The sequence below is a fragment of the Rattus norvegicus genome, chromosome 12 (assembly GCF_021556685.1).
Source record: "Rattus norvegicus strain SHRSP/BbbUtx chromosome 12, alternate assembly SHRSP_T2T, whole genome shotgun sequence".
Lineage (NCBI taxonomy): Eukaryota > Metazoa > Chordata > Mammalia > Rodentia > Muridae > Rattus > Rattus norvegicus.
The window spans coordinates 2,694,940-2,715,401 of NC_141545.1; the positions used below are offsets into that span (position 1 = coordinate 2,694,940).

General features: G+C 36.9%; 1 protein-coding gene and 2 pseudogenes across 1 annotated transcript in view; 1 reads left to right on the forward strand and 2 right to left on the reverse strand.

The window, feature by feature from the left end:
• Positions 1 to 20,462, reverse strand: part of LOC148001960 (uncharacterized) — a 153,642-nt gene that overhangs the window by 39,483 nt on the left and 93,697 nt on the right. The window lies entirely within an intron of this gene.
• On the reverse strand, positions 12,654 to 13,389 carry LOC148001961 (N-alpha-acetyltransferase 11-like; annotated as a pseudogene).
• The window catches only part of LOC148001962 (uncharacterized), a 32,841-nt pseudogene continuing 25,807 nt past the window's right edge, over positions 13,429 to 20,462 (forward strand).

Consider the following 20,462-nt stretch of genomic DNA (forward strand, 5'->3'; position numbering starts at 1 on the left):
TGTACCACATCCCATACCTCCTTCCTGCCCTCCCTACCTCCAGGAAGATGTCCCCACCCCACCCATCCCACCAGATCTCTAAAGTTCCTGGGTCCTCCAGTCTCTTGAGGGTTAGGTGCATCTTCTCTGATTTAACCCAGGCCTGAGATTTCTGTGCTGTATATGTGTTGGGGGTCTCATATCAGCTGGTGTATACTGCCTACTTGGTCGGTCATCCAGTGTACAAGAGATCTCGGGGATACAGGTTAATTGGGACTGCTGGTCTTCCTACAGGGTCACCTTCTTCCTCAACTTCTAGCTTTTCCCTAATTCAACCAGAGGGTCAGAAGGTTCTGTTCATTGGTTGGGTACACATATCTGCATCTGACTCTTATTATTACAGCTCTGTTATAGATCTTGAAATCAGGGATTGTAATAGGGTTGTGTTTTAATTATTGTACTGAACCATTTTAGCTATCCTGGGCATAATGCTTTTCCATATGAAATTACATATTGTTCTCTTAAGGTCTGTAAAGGATTATGTGGCAATTTTTATGGAGATTTCATTAAATCTGTAGATTCTTTTGAATAGGATGGCTATTTTTGCTATATTAATCTTACTGGTAGTATAAGCCTAGGGCATCTTTCCATATTCAAATATTTTCTTCAGTTTCTTTCTTCAAAGATTTGAAGTTTTATTATTTTATATTATTTGTCTTAGTTAGGGTTCTATTGCTGTGAAGAGATACAGGGCCCATAACAACTCTTTTAATGGGAAACATTTATTTAGGGCTGGCATACGTTTCAGAAGTTTAATCCATTATCATCGAGGCTAAAAACTTGGTAGTGAGCTGGCTGGAGAGATAGCTTAGAATTCTATATCCAGATCCCAAGGCAGCAAAACATAAAACTGACATTTGGCATGGCTTGTGCTTCTTAAACTTCAAAGCTCCTCACCCCTCTCTGCCAGAATAAAACACTTCTTGCAAAAGAGAGAGCCACACTTGCTCTAGCAAAACCAGACTTCCTCATATTGACACTCCAGAGTAGCCTACAAGGACCCTTCATTCACACTCACACATTTTATTCTGTGTCCCCCATAGTCCAACTTCAAGGGTCTATCATAGTGTCTGCACTGTTTGAAAGTTCCAAGTCTCTTCTGAGACTCATGCAATCTCCTTACTGTAATCCTCTATAAAATCAACATGAAAATGCGGATCACTTACTTTCAACACACAGTGACACAAAATATAAATTACCATTCCAAAAGTGAGAAAAGGGGACATAATATGGAAATACTAGATGAAAGTAAGACTAAATCCCAGCTAGACAAACTCTAAATTCTGAATCTCCATGTTTAATTTCAAAGCATTCTTTGGATCTCCACCTCTTTTCAAATTTATTGGCTACAAAACTCATCTTTCTTTTGAGCTGTGTTTATTCCCCGTTAGCAGCATGCTTTGGCAAGCATACAAGACTACATTGACATTATCAACATCTTAGAGTCTCCAAGGCAATCTAGGCTTCATCCTCGCAGCTTAATACAATGACCTCTATGGATCTTCGTTCAGGGTTACCTCTGCCATAACCTAGGGGTTATTTACTTGTTTAACTCACAGAGGGAGATTCCATAACCCTACTCTTGCATATGTATCTCTAAAGTTACAAGCACATACCCAATGTTGTTAAGATGTGTTGGTTTCCAGTATTGGGACATGGATTATTGTTCAAGTACAGTTTGACCAGCCTTTTGCTTTTGATGGTTTCGTTCAATGTTTAATCTTGGCTATACTTGAGTTGGCTCTGTAGACAAGGCTGGCTTTAAAATCACTCTGCTACCACCTCACCTCAAGGGCTGGTATAAAATGCATGTAGCAATACAGCTATTTTAAAGTTTTTAAAAATTCTTTTTCAAAAGTTGGAAGATGAACTGGGTGGGGTTACCACTCCCTTTCCATGAAGATTTTCTATTTTTCTCCTCCTTCTACTCTTCTTCCTCTTCTTCCTCTGCCAATTCTTCTTCCTCCTCCTCATTATTTTTTTTATTATTATTGCTTTTGTTGATTTAGGCTTGTTTTATATACAGTCCAGTCATTATCCACCTCCTGGTCCACTCTCCAATGGTTCCTCATCCAATTCCTCCTACTCTGTCTCCAAAAAAATGCTTACATACCCCTGTCCACCAGAGCTTTTCTAAGGAACCCCCAAACTGATATCCACAGTGAATGTACCATTTTACAATCCCACAAACAATGAAAGAGTATTCTACTATCTCTCATCCTCGCCAGCATCTGACTTTAACTGAAATTTTTATCTTAGCCATTCTAACTGGTGTTAGGTGGAATCTCAGGATTGTTTTGATTTGCATTTCCCTGATAACTCAGGATGTTGACCACTTCTTTAGGTAATTCTTTGCTATTCAAAATTCCTCAGCTGAGAATTATTTTTTTAGCTCTGTATCCCATTTTTAATAGGGTTATTTGATTTTCTGGAGTCTAACTTCTTGAGTTATTTGTATGTATTGGACATTAGTCTTCTATCAGGTGTAGGATTGGTAAATATCTTCTCCCAAACTGTTGGTGGACATTTTGTCTTAAGGACAGTGTCCATTGCCTTACAGAAGCTTTGCAATTTTACGAGGTCCCATTTGTCGACTCTTGCTCTTAGAACAGTCTTAAGAAATGATCTTGAAATTAGTCTGTCATTTCCTTAGAAAATTAGATACAGTTTTATTTGAGGACCCAGCTATACAACTCCTTGGCATATACCCAAAAGATGCTCCAACATATAACAAGGAAACATGCTCCACTATGTTCATATCAGCCTTCTTTATAATATCCAGAAGCTGGGAAAAATCCTACATGTCATTCAACAGACGAATGGATACAGAAACTGTGGTATATTTGGACAATGGATAATTACTCAGCTATTGAAAACAATGACTTCATGAAAGTTTTAGGAAAATGAATGGAAGTAAAAAATATCATCCTGAATGAGGTAACCCAATCAGAAAAGAACACACACGATATGTACTCACTGAGAAGTGGATATTAATCTTAAAACTTGTCATACCCAAGACACAATTTACAGACCACATGAAGCTCAAGAAGAAAGACAAAAGTGTGGATATTTCAGTTCTTCTTAGAAGGGGGAAAAATAATCACAGAAGAAAATACAGACACAAAGTGTGGAGCAGAGACTGTAGGGAAGGCCATCCAGAGCCTGCCACACATGGTGATCCATCCTACATGCAGTCATCAAAACCTAATCACTATTGGAAATGCCAAGTGTTGCATGTTGACAGAAGCTGCCTCCAGATAGGCTCTGTCAGAGCCTGAGAAATTCAGAGGCAAATCCTTGCAGCCAAACACTGGACTGAGAATGGGGTCCCCTTTGGAGGAGTAAGAGAAAGGACTTAGGTATGTGAGGGGATTTGCAACCTAATATGAAGAATAGGATCAACCTACTAGACACCCCAAAACTCCGAGGGACTAAACCACCAACCAAAGAATACACATGGGGTGACCCATGTCTCCAGTCGCATATGTAACAGAGGACAGCCTTGTTGGGCAGTAATAGGAGGAGAGGTCCTTGCTCCAATGAAGGCTTGATGCTTCATTATAGTAGAATGCCAGTTTGGGGAGGTTGGAGGGAGTGGGTAGGTAGGTTGCGGGAGCACCCTAATGGAGGCCGGGGTGTGGGGATGGAATAGGGTTTTTTGGGGGGGGGAGGAGAAACCAGGAAAGGGGATTATATTTGAAGTGTAGATAAAGAGAGTGTCCAAGAAAAAAAAAAGAAATGGTCATTCTACCAAAAGTATTTATTAGATTCAGTGTGATCAACATCAAAATTCCAGTACAGTTGACAGATCTTGAATGGATTAATTTCAACTTCAAATGGAAGTAAACACACACACACACACACACACACACACACACACACAGAGAGAGAGAGAGAGAAAGAGAGACAGAGAGACAGAGACAGAGAGAGGCAGAGAGAGAGAGAACTGGATATCTAAAACACTGTGATATAATAAAAGTATGGTATTGTCACAAAACAGACACAGTGATAAAAAGAATTGGCCTGATAAGCCAGACACAAATTTACATACCTATGGTAGATTTCATCAAATGTCTGCATGCAGGAGAATTAAAATAGGTTTATACTTATCACCCTGTACAAAACTCAACTACAAATGCAACAAAACTACAATAAGCCAGATATACTCAATATGATAGGAGAGTATGTAATGAATAACCTTGAACTCACTGACAGAAGAGAAAGCTTTCTGAACAAGACTCTATTAGTGAAAGTGCTAACACCAAAATTTAATAAAAATGGGACCTCCTTAAACCAAGAAGATATACATGACAAAAGACACTGTCATTAGGCAAATCAAGAACCTACAGAATGGGAAAAGATTTTTAACCAACAATACATTCTATAGAGGACAAATGTACAAAGTAAATAAAAATAAAAAAATTGGTTTTTAATAAAAATATGCAAACTTTTTATCCTCTATGAAAATCAATATGGAGGTTCCTCAGAAAGTTGGAAATCAATTTATCTCAAGGTCTAGCTATACCACTCTTCAACATAAACCCAAAGCATATTTCATCCTATCAGAGAGAGACTTTCTCTACCATATTTAATGCTGCTCTATTCCCAATAACCAGAAGATGGAAATAAGCTAGATGCCTCTCTAAAGAAGAATGGATGAATAAAATTTGATAGTTTACATATTCCAATATTACACAGTTGTTAAAGAAAATGGCATCATGTAATTTGCAGGCAAATAACATCCCAAGTGAGGTATCCTCGACCCAGAAAGACAAATATGTCCTATATCACCTACACGTGAATATTAGCTGTTAAGCAAATGATAACCAAGCTTCACTGAATGTATAGAATAGACACAATTAGACTTTTAAACATGGAGATAATTTCTATATGGGAAAATATGATTTATCTTTGCAAGGCAGAGATTTTCCTACTTACTGAAAAATTACGTTAAATCTGGACTTTATATAATGTTGTTTTGAAAGGGATTGATCTCTAATAGGTAATGTGAAGCTTGATAGAAAAGAAAATATAGAATTAAACATAGGTTCTTACATTTAACCAGAAGCAGCATATCATGGAAGACATATTCCATTGAACTTCTCGTACAAAATCAGATTAATATAAGCGGACTATATCATCACTTAACTGTTTTTTCTCTTGATATAATCATGATCAACACCATACTCCAGAATGTCTTTCTATATGCCTGATGTGCTAGTTATGGCAGGATTACTGAATTTATGAAACTTTATAGTATTTTATTAAGTGGAGCTTCAGTTAATTACAAAAGTACAAAATTATAATTCATTTAAATTACTTTTTAAATGTGTTACCATATTCTATGAATAAGGGAGTGCTAATATTTTTATAAATTATTTTAATTTTTATATAAAAGTATGGCACACATGGAGCTCTCTATGAAGACCAAAAGAGGATGCAGGGTGAGTTGAAGATAGGGTTATAAGATGTGTGAGCCACCCAAAGTAATCAATAAAAACCAAATCTAAGCCCTTTGGACAGGAAGAAAAATGCCTAGAGAAGATAACCTATGGATGTTAATCTTTGAACACAAACTAGGAAAATCAAGTTTCCTGAGAACTTCAAAAGTGAATGCTGGTCTTGTATTTCTTCTGGTTTTTTTTTTTTTTACTTTGTTTTGTTTTAAAAAAACTTCACTGACTAAGACCAAACAAATTGGGTATAAGTTCAAATACTTTGAGTTATTTAGTAATAGTAATTTAATTAATTTATTAGGTTAATAATTTTAATTTACAAATTAATTAGATTAATTTAGACTTTACTCTATAAAATTTACTATATATTGATAGTTGTGTGTCCTCCTCTGTATCCTTCAAAGCTTTCTAACTTCACAGAAGTGTGTGATGGTTTCTGATTCTATGTCAGGAAAGCACATTACAATTTAAAGTTCCTTGTGATTTTGTGTCTGTTCAGTTCTAAGGTTTTCAGTGTTAAAGAAGTCTCCATGCTACCTTTTTCATAAGGAACCTTAGGTTGAAAAAATAAGAATTGACAATTTTTGAAGATTCATATGCATTTCACAATATTTTAAATCAATATCTTCCTATACACGTCTGTCTAACCATCTATCTGCCTGTCCATCTGTCCATCTATCTATCTGTCCATCCATCCATCCCTCTCTATCTCTCTATCAATCTTCTCTCTATCTCTCTATCTCTCTCTCTATCTCTCTTTCTCACTCTCTCTCTCTATCTATCCATCTATCCATGTATGTGTCTTCTATCTCATCTATATCATATAGGTATATCTACATCTATATGTATATTTATAGTTGTGAAAATGTTATTCATTACAACACTTGTGGTTCCACCTGTGTACAAAAATTATGTTCTAAAGCCACAGGGAGAGTAAATGAAATGCACGTGTCACTTTGCCAGATGACATGTGCCTTAGAATATTGACATCACAATGGTCCTTCAGCCTGACAACTACAGAATCCTGAGACTTCAGTTGTTTTCTAGCCACTGTAGTCACCAGTTTGGCGTCTAGAGGCAGGAAGGCAAATGTAAATTTCACATTGTTTTTTAAGTTCTTCATCGCAGGCTCTACTAAAAAGGTATATATTTATATAATTTGATTCTCAGGATAGACTTATGGTATCATGAAGTGTTCTGTCTTGATTATTCAAAATCATATGAAATAACTCAACTCAGCAGTGGTTTCTTGATAGGGTAATCATTGTAGCAATATTCAGTACCAATCTTCTACAGAAACACAGTTATCACATGGAGAGGGGTATATTTTGTGCTACACAGGAGAATAATTTTTGTAAAGCTTTAAAAACTGTACAAGTTAGAAGTGAGGATAATTTTATGCTCAATCCAATTACTTTACCCCCCATGACTGTAGATTTTTATTTTAAGAAACTGGTAAATCTAACCCACAATCTAAGAATTCTCTGGTTTTTAAGAAATTGTTATTGTTTCCAACACACATTGTGCCGTTTGTAATCTAATGCTCAGAATTTAACACTGACTCAGAGGAGACATGCACAACTTTCATGACATGGTCATTAAATTAAAATTTTGTTCATGAAGCTGAGGTACTACTCTTTTTTTAAACATATCTTTATAATATTGCTTGATGTGTGTGATGGCAACTATTGTCTGTTCTCCTTTTGATTCAAGTGAGTCTTAAGTCCTTTCTAAGTGAAAGCTATGACATTTCTGTACATATTCTTTGAAATATGTAACATATATAGTGGGATGAATTATAGTCACTTGAGTAAGTATATATTTTAAATATCCAAACTGAAAGAGCAGGGCACGATAAAGAAACCACCAAAACAGAAGCCACTCCCTTATTATAGGGAACAATTTTATTATGGATAAGAAAGAAAAATGTTCAGAGGCAGATGGAAAATTTCAGAATATAGAAAACAGAAACAGGCTTGACCAAGTCTGGGAAAAGACAAGGAAGACTATCAGAAGAGAGTCACAGAAAAGGACTCACAAAGAGAGGAAGGGGATTCTAGCACATGTTAGGAATTAGTATAATGAAGAAGGGAATGAGGATGTTGGAAAATGTCTGTAACCTAGATGTGGGATTTTAAATTTATACCAAGTATGATTACCTCCTTCAAGAATAAAGAAGGTCAGAATGGAAATTGATATCCTAATATGAACAAGTCAATGGAGAGTCGTATGTCCCTTTTGCCACAGTCAGGGGAAATGTCTACCTTTGCTAGACAAGGCAAATTTCACAAATTTTTTTGATGAATTCTTGTATTTTTTTTCATTTTTCCTTTTGTTGTTCTTGTTGTTGTTTTGTTTGCAACTATCAGGAATCTTTCTTTCTTGTATCTTGAGCTGGACCAAGCCTGGCAATTCTGAGACTCTCCCAGAGATCTAACTGATTTAAATCAAGATAACCTGATTATTTAGAGCACATCTACAATGTTAGCTCACAAAGGTTTAGTTATAGCATTTTCTCAGAGTATCATATCTGATATGTGACATAATGTATATCTACATTAGGATTTATCAAAGTTTCAAAAAATTCAGTTATAAAGTAGCCATGCAATAATTTTATTGGAGGGTATCGCTACAAGTTTAGGAACTGCATTCAAGTGCTGTAGCATTTAGAGTTTGAGAACCATTGCTCTATATTCTACCAACTACACTTTTTCAAACTATTCCCATGACACTTCTGAAAAGGGTCCCACTTCTGAAAAGATCCTACTTCTTCAATACGTTCCCAGTAGTTCCCTTCATCCATGACATAGTTTCTGTTACATTTTAAAGCTGTCTATAGCTCAGCAGAATCATGCTTGGAAAACTGAGTCTGCATTTGAACACCGTTCACCCTTTGAAATCCAGTATGAACATTGGTTTTTAACTTATCCACTGAACACTTGTTCTCTAGGTGGAGCTCTGCATCAGGAGAAATGTTTTTTTTTTTTTTTTAATATGGACACGACTAAGGAGGAAGATGTAGGACAAGAAAATCTAACCGTGGTTTACCAGGGTGCTGCGGTTATCCAAAGAGGGTGGAAAAGAAAGAAATGATATCTGACCTTGTTTGATGACATTTTGGTGGTATCCAGTAAACTGTAAGTATACGCATCATGCTTTCCTTACTATAAAAGGCTACTCAGTGGAAAGGCCTAAAGGTACAAAACTGTTTATAACTTCCTTTATTTTTGAGATTATAATTACTTTACATTCTCCTTCTTTTTCCTCTTCCATGTCCTTCTACATCCTTCCATATACCCCTCCTTGTTCTCTTTTGAAATCATGGCTTTCTGGTTTTATTTTTTGTTACTCATTCTTACACATTATTTTATATGTAAGCTAACATAAGATATACATATATAATAGCTATGCATTGATACATATATATGTACAGTTTCTAAGTACTTAAATATAACCTACTCAGTCAGTATAATATTCCTTGTATTTATTTTTTCCGGAATGTGTATTTGGTATTAGATAGGCAATCTAATTGACAATCCTAGGGGAGATTTCTCTTACTTTCAAGTTTCCTTAATGGCATATACTTCTTTGAGTAGGGTTGACGCTTACTGGACTACTCCTATATATTTCTCAATTTGTTTTGACACATTCTTTGGGCACATTTAAAAAATTAATTAATTAAAGTACTACTCTGCTGTTTGAATCTGGTGAAAGATTAGTGACAAGCTACCAAGGAGACAGTTATGCAGGCATGTGCCCACATTTCTAGCATTTTTTTAAAAACTAACTTAGGAGTATTACAACTGGTAATGAGAGCCCTGTGAACTATATAGTGACACATTTCTCTAAATAAAATATTAAACTCCTGATAAGCAGGAGCCTTCTTGCTTGCTGTTTACAAATAGATTAGAGAAGCAAGTTTTTTGGTCGTAAGGGGCTACATATGTAAGTCTCCTGACCTCATAGCTTCCAGATTAGCATGAAGAGACAGGAAGCAGCTTCTATCTCTCCACTATCAAGGGAAACTGCTGGCACTAAGTCTTGCTTGGTGATTCTGCAGACACTAGAGAAAACTGTTGTGATTGAATGAAACTGTGTACTTGGTTATATTAGAATTTATGACCATAGAGATATTTTCTGGGATGACATCATATATAATCTCCACTACTTATGATCACAGCCTTCTAGAATATGTGATGCTGGTATTGATAATATCAAGTAAATATCTTAAGTGGTGTTCTCATAAGTACATAAATTTATCAGACAGACATCAATAAAATAGTCTATTCCGTTTTGGGCGGGGGCAGGGGTTAAATTTTCTGATCATCAGTGAATCATTTTCCAGAAGATCCATTTCACAGATTGTGAGAAAAATAAAATATTCAGGTGAGAGTTCTTCTATACATTATAAATACACAAACTGGGTACGTTTTTCTGGCAACCCTGATCAGTCATGTAAGCTCCTTCACAGAAAATGGTAATTAGTGTCTGAGGCAGGCTGAAAATAAAAGAATGGATTGGGTATCTGTCAATCTGTCCATCTTTCTTGTTTTTTTGGTACAGAGCTCCGTTTCTTTCCACAGTGGGAAATCTTCACATTTTATTTTAAAAGATAGTAATCAACTCATCAGAAATGTAAAAAGAAATAAACTGATCATTTGCCATATAAGTGTAGTTGATGGAAGGAAGTAAACTTAACTTTGTGTTGAGAATAAAGGAAACAGAAATGGTTGGTTTCTTAAAGGCAGTACATACGGTCCCTTCTGTCATGTTGCAATTGTAATTAAAACTATTTTTAGATTCTCCTTCACATTATGGAAAGAAGTTTATCAAGTTTATAAGAAGTGATTATTGTTATTTCCATTTTTAAGGAAGATTATCTCTTATCAGACATTGGAATTAGAGGTTTCAGGTTCAAGCATTTCTTGGGAATTTTGAGATATACAGATGTGTGTGTATGTATATATATATATATATATATATATATATATATATATATGTTTAAATGGTGAATATAAAATGTAAATATAAATATCTCATTATTGAGACATGTGTGTATGTATATCTTGAAGTACATGTTGCATGATGGCTTGTATTTTAACTATAGTATGTTACATTAGATTATATGAGGAATCTTTCTTTGTAGTGCAATTAGTCTTCCCATGTTTTGAATATTAAAGGGTTATATACAGGATTTTTGAACCATGATTTATTCTTGTGATATTCTGTGCCCTAAATTTGAGAGGGAGCCATTATCTTCAGTTTTCTAGCCACATATTAGCTCACGAGTATCTGAAGGAAAGTTCAATACCTAGGCTTACACAGCAAATGAAACATCCATCATTAAAAAAATACAAAAAAAATCATGAGTGTGGGGAGATCTGTCAGGAGATAGAATGGAAGGAGAAAGTGACAAAAACAATCATCAAATGTGTTGTATTTTAATGTAGAATTCTCGAAGAGCAAATTACTCAAAAAAGAATGACAAAAGGAGAAAATATGCTTCAAACATTATTGTTTCTTAAAAACACTTCTAATAATACCAGAATGCTTGATAGGAAGACATTATTCTAATTATTTGGCTAAACTAAAGGAAAAAAGGATTGCCTTTTTGGTTACTTGTGTGATATATAGTTTGCGGGTTTTCTACAGGAGCTATTGGAATGAGGTTATTGAATATTTTAGTACAGGGAGATAGACAACAGAAAATTTTACTAAGTCAAACAATATTTTTGTTTGTATTCTGGAAAGATTTTTCCATGTAATTAATTAAAATAAAAAATCTTGAAATAATTTCCTTTGTGTATTATGGGAAAAAACAAAGCAAAATAGTTACTCCTTAACTAAATTCAGGTAAGAAATATTGATACAGGTGGCTTTCTGTAAGTGCTGCGGTGCTTAGACTTAGCAATGGATGTGTTCTTTTTTGCTCTGGGGCAGGAAGAACGTGGTTTTACCACAACACCAACTACAATGCAAATTAAACTAACAGATATTTGATTCTCTTTATAGAAATAAGAAATTTAAGATAAAACGTCATTCCATTGGCTTACCTGTGGATTGGTTATGAAGTGGATGCATTCAGGTCTGACAACACTGCTGCTTCCAAGTCCATTTACCTATACTGGCCGATGGGAAATGTTGCCACCTTTCGGTAAGACCTAGAGTTCAGACCTGTGATCACAAGATGATAACTTCAGAAATTGTGGGTCAAATTAATGGAGTGTAATTCACTTCCCAGTGAATGAGTATATTCATTCTAATATTCTCCAATTAGAAAACAATAATCAGGCTATGGCTATTGGTGACCATTGAAGAGTGTGTATCTATCTAGTAACTCCTTTCACCAAATGCTTTCATCATCCCAAAATGTTTGCAAATATAGAGTCAATTTTAGTCTGATTGTATACAGGATGCCAACTCAACTTTCCCCCTTCTATGATGATCCTACATTTTCTATACTTTTCATTATATCCATTTCCACATGTAGGTAGGTGCTTTATGGTTTTTTTGTTTTGTTTTTGTTTTTTGTTTTGTTGTTTGTTTGGGTTTTTCTGTTCTCCTTATATCTTTATTTGTTCAGGTTAGAGATTGCAGTTTAATTTCTGCTTGTCATTTCCTTAAGATCTACAAATTCTGCTCCCATATTTGTCCAGAACCTATCATCGTCTCCCACCAGGAAAGAGAGCATTCTTCTTCAAAAGGAGGGAGGGCAAGGCCAGGCAGTTCCCCAGAAAGCAAGAGCTGGTAACTCCCCACAAGGGAGAGGGCATGGGGACTAGCTTGACAGTTCTACTCCAAGTAAAAGACAGATAAACAATGGCAAAGGCAGGATGCTGGGGTATTCTCAAGTTGTCCCCACTTCCTGTTTAGCATTCTAGGGTTTGGAAACCTGCAGGATATACAGAACCAGTACAGCACTGAACAGAATCTGATGGCAGCATGAAGAAGCCAAGAAAGGCGCTGCATGGCAGTCCTCAGGCCTCCTTGACTCCGACACAACAGGATCTGTGTCCAGGTGTGCCTCCATGATCACACAGGTTATGCAAAAGGTTGCTAAGCATCGAAAGGAGAGCCATTTAGGTCACTAGACTGCAGAACAAGGTTCCCAAGAACAATATGATTAAAATAGGAGGACCTGTAGTGCTCAAGCACGTCCTAAGAGGCGTACCCCAAGGTCTGCAAGCTGTCAAGGACATCAGTGCTATCTTTGCCATCACTGCCACTGTCATCTCCAACCAGGTTCTCCTGCTGATAGGCCTCTTCAGAACCAGGAAGTGTGCTACCCTGATTCTCCTTGGAACCAACCACATACCTGCCTTTCTTCAGCTCCAGTTGCCTTCTCAGCTCATCTGCCATCTGTGAGAGATCTCGCTTCAGAGCATATGCATCTTCGCCATCTGCATAGTACTTGGGTTCCACCTCACTAACCTGCAAGTTCAGGGTGTTGGAACAGAGGTGCAAGGCTGCTCAGTTGCTCTTCCTGGCATGCAGGGAGACATACTTTGCACTGAAGTTCTCTATCATGGCCTGGGAGGCCTGGTCCATTAGCTTCTTGGCCAGGCCAAAGCTTAGGTGGCAGCGCTTCACAGCCAGTGGGGTGATGTGTCCATGAGGGACATTATCAGGATCCTCTTCCATTTTGGCCAGAACATAACCCACAATCTTCCCAACCTCATCCTCAGCAATGTAGGAGAGCTGGGCCACGAGAGGCCATGATAGTAGTATTTCATCTGGTTGTTCTCGGGCAGGCAGAGGAGGTTGCAGTGTTGTATGTTTATCAGGTCATATGGCCGAGCCCAGCACTTGTTCATATTGGCGGCAGAAAAGCCTATCAGACTCGGGAGAATCAGAGAGGATGCCACAGAGCACAAGAGACACCAGCACCATTTGCTTTAAGACACCTGTTTTATCCAAACGGAACTCATACAAGATGAGGAAGATTTCTCACTATCTTCCATTTCGTTTCGGCGATGCTGTACAGAACTTTGTCTATCTTCACATAAGTGGAGTCCTAGTCGTGTCCGAAGTAAATGACGACCACGCAGTCCTCGTCTGAAAGGATTGGCTGGTCTACCTGCCAGCCATTGTTTAAATGCGGAAGCATGTACAACATCTTGAACGTGTTTGCGAAGCATGACCTGGCGAGCTACCTCTAACCTCGTGTGAGCCCACAGGGCCGGACCAACGGACCCTCCACCCAGTACCAGCGTGCTTTATGTTTTGATCTGTGATGTTCAAGACTCCACAAGATCCATGGGGCAGGACAGAGGTTCGTTGTCTTAGAAAAATGTGGACAGGACAAGATCTTATTTATCCTAGACATTCTTCTTCCCAAAATGATCTGATTTTTTCTGTGTCTTAAAAGTACACAGATCTATCTCTTCCCAATAATATTGTGTAGTATAATTAAATTTGAAAAATACTTTATGTACTCGCACATTTTCTTAAAAATTAGTATTTAGTTGAATGAGAAAAGTTACTCATGCAATACCCAATTATTTGAATGTCTCTGTAGCAGAATATCACTGATTTTTGTAGTCAACTAAAAAGGACTGGTATCATTACACCATCAGAGTCAGGTATAATTTTCAGAGTTCAGGAAAATTTCAAATTTGCATTCTAATCTTTCATTAGAAGATGTGCTCATGGCATATTGATATTATATTGAGTGTAGTTGATGGAATCACAGGGATTGTGTAGCATGTGCCTTCTTCTCTAATCAATCATACATCAAAATTCAAATTTTTTCCACATGAAAAGTTCATCCATATTCCAAATTTGAGCTCTTTTCATTCTTCTATGCAAATTCTTAGTGTCATCACAAAGTTGACTCAAATAACACAAACACAAGTTTATGAGCATTCTAGGCTCTGTGACTTTGGTCTTTACAAGGAAAAGCATTTGTCATAGACTCTGACAAAAGAGAAATTCACCTTTTGTTCTCTGAATGTTTTCTATTCCTCTGGTCAAATCTCAAAAGATTGTTATTTAATGCTTATGGTTTCTCTCTTATCAAATATGAGAAATATTATATTTAGGGATGGTAAAGTGTCACATGACAGCACGGCAGTACAAAAATTAGGTCATTTCGTGGTAGAATCATGTAGAGACTGCCAAATATACCTATACCATAATTGATGGCCACAGACATAAGTTATTTTTATGCATAATAACCTTAAGAATTTTACCATTTATCATGACTCTAATATTTTTCAATTTCACAGATCCATAGAACAGACCATTTGGTGGTATTTCTTTCTACAAAGGTATTTTACTTGTGTTAATATTTTATTTTTTTTTATTATTATTAACTTGAGTATTTCTTATATACATTTCGAGTGTTATTCCCTTTCCCAGGTTCCGGGCAAACATCCCCCTCCCCCCTCCCCTTTCTTATCGGTGTTCCCCTCCCCACCCTCCCCCCATTGTCCCCCTCCCCCCAAAAGTCTAGTTCACTGGGGGTTCAGTCTTAGCAGGACCCAGGGCTTCCCCTTTCACTGGTGCTCTTACAAGGATATTCATTGCTACCTATGAGGTCAGAGTCCAGTGTCAGTTCATGTATAGTCTTTAGGTAGTGGCTTAGTCCCTGGAAGCTCTGGTTGCTTGGCATTGTTGTACATATGGGGTCTCGAGCCCCTTCAAGCTCTTCCAGTTCTTTCTCTGATTCCTTCAACGGGGGTCCTATTCTCAGTTCAGTGGTTTGCTGCTGGTATTCGCCTCTGTATTTGATGTATTCTGGCTGTGTCTCTCAGGAGCGATCTACATCCGGCTCCTGTCGGCCTGCACTTCTTTGCTTCATCCATCTTGTCTAATTGGATGGCTGTATATGCATGGGCCACATGTGGGGCAGACTCTGAATGGGTGTTCCTTCAGTCTCTGTTTTAATCTTTGCCTCTCTCTTCCCTGCCAAGGGTATTCTTGTTCCCCTTTTAAAGAAGGAGTGAACCATTCACATTTTGATCATCTGTCTTGAGTTTCATTTGTTCTAGGCATTTAGGGTAATTCAAGCATTTGGGCTAATAGCCACTTATCAGTGAGTGCATACCATGTATGTCTTTCTGTGTTTGGGTTAGCTCACTCAGGATGATATTTTCCAGTTCCAGCCATTTGCCTACGAATTTCATAAAGTCGTTGTTTTTGATAGCTGAGTAATATTCCATTGTGTAGATGTACCACATTTTCTGTATCCATTCCTCTGTTGAAAGGCATCTGGGTTCTTTCCAGCTTCTGGCTATTATAAATGAGGCTGCAAAGAACATAGTGGAGCACGTGTCTTTTTTATATGTTGGGGCATCTTTTGGGTATATGCCCAAGAGAGGTATAGCTGGATCCTCAGGCAGTTCAATGTCCAATTTTCTGAGGATCCTCCACACTGATTTCCAGAATGGTTGTACCAGTTTGCCATCCCACCAACTATGGAGGAGTGTTCCTCTTTCTCCACATCCTCGCCAGCATCTGTTGTCCCCTGAGTTTTTGATCTTAGCCATTCTCACTGGTGTGAGGTGAAATCTCAGGGTTGTTTTGATTTGCATTTCCCTTATGACTAAAGATGTTGAACATTTATTTATGTGTTTCTCAGCCATTCAGCATTCCTCAGCTGTGAATTCTTTGTTTAGCTCTGAGCCCCATTTTTTAATAGGGTTATTTGTTTCCCTGTGGTCTAACTTCTTGAGTTCTTTGTATATTTTGGATATAAGGCCTCTATCTGTTGTAGGATTGGTAAAGATCTTTTCCCAATCTGTTGGTTGCCGTTTTATCCTAACCACAGTGTCCTTTGCCTTACAGAAGCTTTGCAGTTTTATGAGATCCCATTTGTCAATTCTTGATCTTAGAGCGTAAGCCATTGGTGTTTTGTTCAGGAAATATTTTCCAGTGCCCATGTGTTCCAGATGCTTCCCTAGTTTTTCTTCTATTAGTTTGAGTGTGTCTGCTTTGATGTGGAGGTCCTTGATCCACTTGGACTTAAGCTTTGTACAGGGTGATAAGCATGGATCGATCTGCATTCTTCTACATGTTGACCTCCAGTTGAACCAGCACCATTTGCTGAAAATGCTATCTTTTTTCCATTGGATGGTTTTGGCTCCTTTGTCAAAAATCAAGTGACCATAGGTGTGTGGGTTCATTTCTGGGTCTTCCATTCTATTCCATTGGTCTATCTGTCTGTCTCTGTACCAATACCATGCAGTTTTTATCACTATGGCTCTGTAATACTGCTTGAGTTCAGGGATAGTAATTCCCCCTGAAGTCCTTTCATTGTTGAGGATAGCTTTAGCTATCCTGGGTTTTTTGTTATTCCAGATGAATTTGCAAATTGTTCTGTCTAACTCTTTGAAGAATTTGGTTGGTATTTTGATGGGGATTGCATTGAATCTGTATATTGCTTTTGGTAAAATGGCCATTTTTACTATATTAATCCTGCCAATCCATGAGCATGGGAGATCTTTCCATCTTCTGAGGTCTTCTTCAATTTCCTTCTTCAGTGTCTTGAAGTTCTTATTGTACATATCTTTTACTTGCTTTGTTAAAGTCACTCCGAGGTACTTTATATTATTTGGGTCTATTATGAAGGGTGTCGTTTCCCTAATTTCTTTCTCGGCTTGTTTCTCTTTTGTATAGAGGAAGGCAACTGATTTATTTGAGTTAATTTTATACCCAGCCACTTTGCTGAAGTTGTTTATCAGTTTTAGTAGTTCTCTGGTGGAACTTTTGGGATCACTTAAATATACTATCATATCATCTGCAAATAGTGATATTTTGACTTCTTCTTTTCCGATCTGTATCCCCTTGACATCCTTTTGTTGTCTGATTGCTCTGGCTAGAACTTCAAGAACTATATTGAATAAGTAGGGAGAGAGTGGGCAGCCTTGTCTAGTCCCTGATTTTAGTGGGATTGCTTCAAGTTTCTCTCCATTTAGTTTAATGTTAGCAACTGGTTTGCTGTATATGGCTTTTACCATGTTCAGGTATGGGCCTTGAATTCCTATTCTTTCCAGGTCTTTTATCATGAAGGGGTGTTGAATTTTGTCAAATGCTTTCTGGGCATCTAATGAAATGATCATGTGGTTTTGTTCTTTCAGTTTGTTTATATAATGGATGACGTTGATGGTTTTCCGTATATTAAACCATCCCTGCATGCCTGGGATGAAGCCTACTTGATCATGGTGGATGATTGTTTTGATGTGCTCTTGGATTCGGTTTGCCAGAATTTTGTTGAGTATTTTTGCGTCGATATTCATAAGGGAAATTGGTCTGAAGTTCTCTTTTTTTGTTGTGTCTTTGTGTGGTTTAGGTATAAGAGTAATTGTGGCTTCGTAGAAGGTATTCGGTAGTGATCCATGTGTTTCAATTTTGTGGAATAGTTTGGATAATATTGGTATGAGGTCTTCTATGAAGGTTTGATAGAATTCTGCACTAAACCCGTCTGGACTTGGGCTCTTTTTGGTTGGAAGACCTTTAATGACTGCTTCTATTTCCTTAGGAGTTATGGGGTTGTTTAACTGGTTTATCTGTTCCTGATTTAACTTCGGTACCTGGTATCTGTCTAGGAAATTGTCCATTTCCTGAAGATTTTCAAGTTTTGTTGAATATAGGTTTTTGTAGTAAGATCTGCTGATTTTTTTAATTTCCTCTGAATCTGTTGTTATGTCTCCCTTTTCATTTCTGATTTTGTTAATTTGGATGCACTCTCTGTGTCCTCTCATTAGTCTGGCTAAGGGTTTATCTATCTTGTTGATTTTCTCAAAGAACCAACTTTTGGTTCTGTTGATTCTTTCTATGGTCCTTTTTGTTTCTACTTGGTTGATTTCAGCTCTGAGTTTGATTATTTCCTGCCTTCTACTCCTCCTGGGTGTATTTGCTTCTTTTTGTTCTAGAGCTTTTAGGTGTGCTGTCAAGCTGCTGACATATACTCTTTCCTGTTTCTTTCTGCAGGCACTCAGCGCTATGAGTTTTCCTCTTAGCACAGCTTTCATTGTGTCCCATAAGTTTGGGTATGTTGTACCTTCATTTTCATTAAATTCTAAAAAGTTTTTAATTTCTTTCTTTATTTCTTCCTTGACCAGGTTATCATTGAGTAGAGCATTGTTCAATTTCCAAGTATATGTGGACATTCTTCCTTGATTGTGTTAATATTTTAATTCCTTGGTGATATAGGAATGGTAGTATGTGCTTCGGTATATATATATATATATATATATATATATATATATATATATATATATTTGATATTCTGTCTCGAAATCAGTTGTTAATTAGATGGTCAATGGAAAAATTCTTTGCATTCTCCTGTCCATTCCTTATTTTATTTAATTTTGTGGAAGTTCTGCTTTTATTATTTCCTCTTTGATTTAGAGTAAATAGTACTCTCAAATCTTATTTTAAATTTCACTAAGTAGATGTCACTCTAGCATGCACATTCGAACCATCTGCTGCTTCCTTCTTTGAGATCAAGAAAATTTCTATCATTCTGTTTGTTTCAGGTACAGCATTTTGAGGACTGGCCATACTACTTAGGTCAATGTGTTATTACCTGACTATATCTGTTTCTGAAACATTTTTAGTATTCACCATTCGAATGGTGAATATTGCTGAACTTATTTCCTTATATTGAAAGCTAAGATGATTCTGAAAAAAAATGTTAACAGGGATTAGTTTGAAATAAGCTCCTAATTAACTTGCTGTATTGTATATTTTTGTTGCATTTCACAGATCCATTCATGAAGCCAAGAAACCCAACAAAATGGAACTTCCCATGCAGATATTCACTGAGGATATTGCATGCTGTGACACTGTATGTGAATACAAAACCAAAACTAATATTCCATGTTCATGACTAGGAGAGAGACAGTTTGTAAAGTAATGGAAGATGAAGACATATGAAGAGCATGGATGGGGAGAGCGGGACAAAGGGAGAGAGGGACAGAGGGACAGAGAGACCGAGGGAGAGAATTTAGACAGTATTATGTGAAACTAATAAATTATTTTAAATTAAATTATATTAAATTATCTGTAGTCAAGGCAGACATAGGACTCTCATATGTAATGTGTAGAAAGCAACATGAAACAAGACTGATTCACGTACTAGAAATCCAAAAAGAGGAAATACTTTTTGTTATATCACTGAAAATTGAGCCAAATATTTCCAACAGCATATATTTCCAAGTGAAGTATTATTAGTAGAATTAAACTGCCCCCTCCTGAGTCCTTATTGCTTATATATAGAATTGTGTGTTGTTTCCACTATTCCTTATTCATTTTAAAATATTTGTCTAGTAAACAATTTTTATTATATAATATTATCATAAAGCATTACATTTTCTCTCCATACCTAAGTGTTCAATGATATATTAGCTCTTTTTCTCCATTCTGTGCTCTTTCTCTAAGTCTCTTACTATGCATCCTTATACCTTCCTCTGAATACCAGCTACAAAGTCATGGCTTTCATCCTCATGTTTACTTGAATAATCTAGTCATGAGGATATCTTTGTATGTGTCTTCTGTTCAGAAATTTAAATTTAAAAGTGGTATGTGTGTGTGTGTGTGTGTGTGTGTGTGTGTGTGTGTTCATCTTTGTGTATGGTGTTTAGGATAAAACTCACAACATCACAATACTATACAGTAGTTCTATCATTGAGATAAACATAAATATCTATTGAATTATTGTCTATTTTTCTCAGGCTTATATTATTCTCCACTTTCCAGTATTGGGTTTAATGCAGATCAAAAATCTAACTACTATGTAACATGTAGAGCATTGAAGACATTTCCTGCTGTAAAGCAGAATAGACTGTAACTCAGGGATCACCACCTCTCTGCCTTTCATAAATGTTAATTGCATGGAGCCATATTGGATTTGGGGCTAGCCACTTTTTGAACTGCATGGCTCAAAGTGACTAGGTGACTCTGGGCTGTTTGGCCACAGATATTCACCTCTAAGATGACTCCCATAAATCTTAAGATTGTTGA